This window comes from Tamandua tetradactyla, chromosome 4 (genome assembly GCF_023851605.1).
Source record: "Tamandua tetradactyla isolate mTamTet1 chromosome 4, mTamTet1.pri, whole genome shotgun sequence".
NCBI lineage: Eukaryota > Metazoa > Chordata > Mammalia > Pilosa > Myrmecophagidae > Tamandua > Tamandua tetradactyla.
The window spans coordinates 90,612,051-90,614,769 of NC_135330.1; the positions used below are offsets into that span (position 1 = coordinate 90,612,051).

The 2,719-nt window shown below is 36.0% G+C and overlaps 1 pseudogene; it reads right to left on the minus strand.

Annotated features, from left to right (window-relative positions):
- Positions 1-610: 610 nt before the first annotated feature.
- On the minus strand, positions 611-1,521 carry LOC143679148 (olfactory receptor 9G1-like; annotated as a pseudogene).
- Between the last annotated feature and the right edge of the window lie 1,198 nt (positions 1,522-2,719).

Sequence of the window (2,719 nt, forward strand, 5' to 3'; positions counted from 1 at the left end):
GAAGAATATACATAAGAGATGAAAACATTGCTGAGATCATGTCTTCTGAGTTTATATTGCACCAAGTCCATTCTCAGATGCTGCTGGATCTCTGTTCTAATACTCTGGGGGATGTAGTGCATATAAAAATGATTTGAAATTCCGTGAAAAGATAAGAAAGTGGTTGCTATCTAGTTTTCAATCACAGGAAAATATCAGCAATTAATGCAGCACATTTTCTCCTACTTTTAAGAAAGTATTACACAGACAAATACTTCGTTTCAGTCTGTCTAAATCTACTTACACTAAATAGAAGGCACCGTTCTTTTACTCTGTTTTCAGAGGGGAGTTCTTTTACATACTCAGTTTTTTTGTTATTTATTTGCTTGCTTTTTATCAATGCAAATATGGAATTAATTCCAATTTACTGTGCTTCTTATAAGTCTACTACCCTATAGGTTGCTCTTAATTTCTTATCTTATGTCTTTTACAAAATCATGTGCCAAGGTGGGAACTTCTGTAACCCCATAACCATCCTTGATGATGATGGGACTCAGTGGCAGCATTGCATGAGATACAAATACCCTGATCAAAATTGTGCTGCCTTTTCTTAAGGTTAGAGAAAAAGGATTTATTTGAAGAGTATATAAAGAGCCTCTTTCACATCCTTATTCCTCAGACTGTAGATCATTGGGTTCAACATGGGGAACACCACTGTGTAAAATATAGAAATTATTTTGTCCCTACCCAGAGAATAGCTAGACCTGGGCCGAGCATATGTGTAGAGAATAGAACCATAGAATAAGGTGACAGAGGTCAGGTGGGAGGAGCAGGTGGAGAAGGCTTTGAGGCGGCCATGGGTCGAGTGGATCCTCGAGATGATGATGATGATGAAGAGGTAGGTGGCCAGGATGAACAGAGTGGGGACAATGACATTGGAAGCCAGGAGGAAGAATAGCACAGCCTGGTAACCATCCTTCCTGCCACAAGCAAGTTTCACCAAGGGAAGCAAGTCACAGAAAAAGTCATCAATGATGTTGTCCTCACAGAATTCCAAAGCAAAAGTTCTTTTTGTGATGACAGCAGAGTTACTAAACCCACCAAGATATGAGGCAGCCACCAAAAATGCACATAGCTTTATGGACATTACCTGAGAATAAAGCAGTGGCTTTGAGATGGCCACATAGCAGTCATAAGCCATGGCAACCAACAGAAAACATTCACTGTAGGCCAGCCCAGCGGAGAAGAGGAACTTCAGCCAGCGAAGGAGATGCTCTTGTCTTCAGAGATGCAGATCACTAGAATCTTTGGGGTGTAGACAGAGGAATACCAGAGATCCAGAAAAGCCAGATTTCCAATGAAAAAATACATGGGTGTGTGGAGCCGGGAGTCATTGTATATCAACACAATGAGAGTGGTGTTTCCCACCACAGTCACAGAGTAAACTCCAAGGAACAGCCCCAAAAGGACCAACTGCATCACGGGATCTCTGGTGAAGCCCACCAGGATGAAGTGAGTCACAGTATGATTGCTTGTCTCCATGGTTACAAGGAATCTCACCTAAGAGAGGGGGATAATGAGTGTTCATAATGACTGATGGTGCTGCATATACTGAAAATATACTTAATTCTAGAAGTTTAGAATGAACTGATCTTTACACATATACATTTTAGATTTTCTTTGCAAAAATCAATAAGATTTTTACAAATAAATATTCAAATTTCAAGTTTGTAAGTTTGTTAGTTGCTTCTTTTTCTTCTAAGAATGACTGTTTAACTAAATGAAAGAGAGACTTATTATTCCTATTTTCTTGTGTTGTTGTTTTCTTCCTCCTGTTGAATTGCTTTTGGGCTAAATGTAAGATTTCTAACTTAAAATGTGACATGTTTTCTCTTAAAATAGAGTGTTACATACATATATTTAATACATTTTTTAAAGAAAGAGATATCTTATTGTGATGTACACCATTCATGGAAAACTGTGCACTGGTTGGCATCAAAAGTCATAATAATATCTACAGATATAGAAAATACTCATGATATTACAAGGAAAAAAGATGTTAGAAGACAGTATCTGACACAAAATGTTTAAAATATATATACAGAAGTAGAAATCCAATGATGTAGTTATTGAACACATCTGATAAGATATCTTTCACCCATTTTCAACAATAGACACATAACACATAAAAATAGTAAAAGAAGGCAAGCCACAATGGCTCAGCATGCAGAGTTCTCACTGCCATGGCAGAGACCTTGGTTTGCTTCCTGGTGCCTGCCCATGAAAAAAAATGAAAAAAAATAATATTAATAATAATAATAAAAAAATTAAAGAGCTACTTCTATTGTTAAGTGAATTTGGGTTTAGCTCTAGAATATTATATGCTATTTTCCTTTTATTGATTTTCATGTTTTATTATTAAGGACTTTTACATAATAAAGATTAAGCAAAAATAAATGCATTAGAAAATGACTACATGACTCAGTATTTCATCTAAAACAGAAATGTGCCCATCTTTTCCAGAATTCACTGCAAGCACAAGTAAAATAATCTAATAAACTCTATATTCTCTGCAAAAATAAAATATTCTGTACTGTGCAACTAAAATATATAATGTACACAGTAATATACCTACAAAATGCACAATGACAGCCAACTTATGGGATAATTACAGTTATGCTACCTGCTCACCAACATGTCATTTTGTAACTAAATAAACATAAATTCCAGTGAATATGCT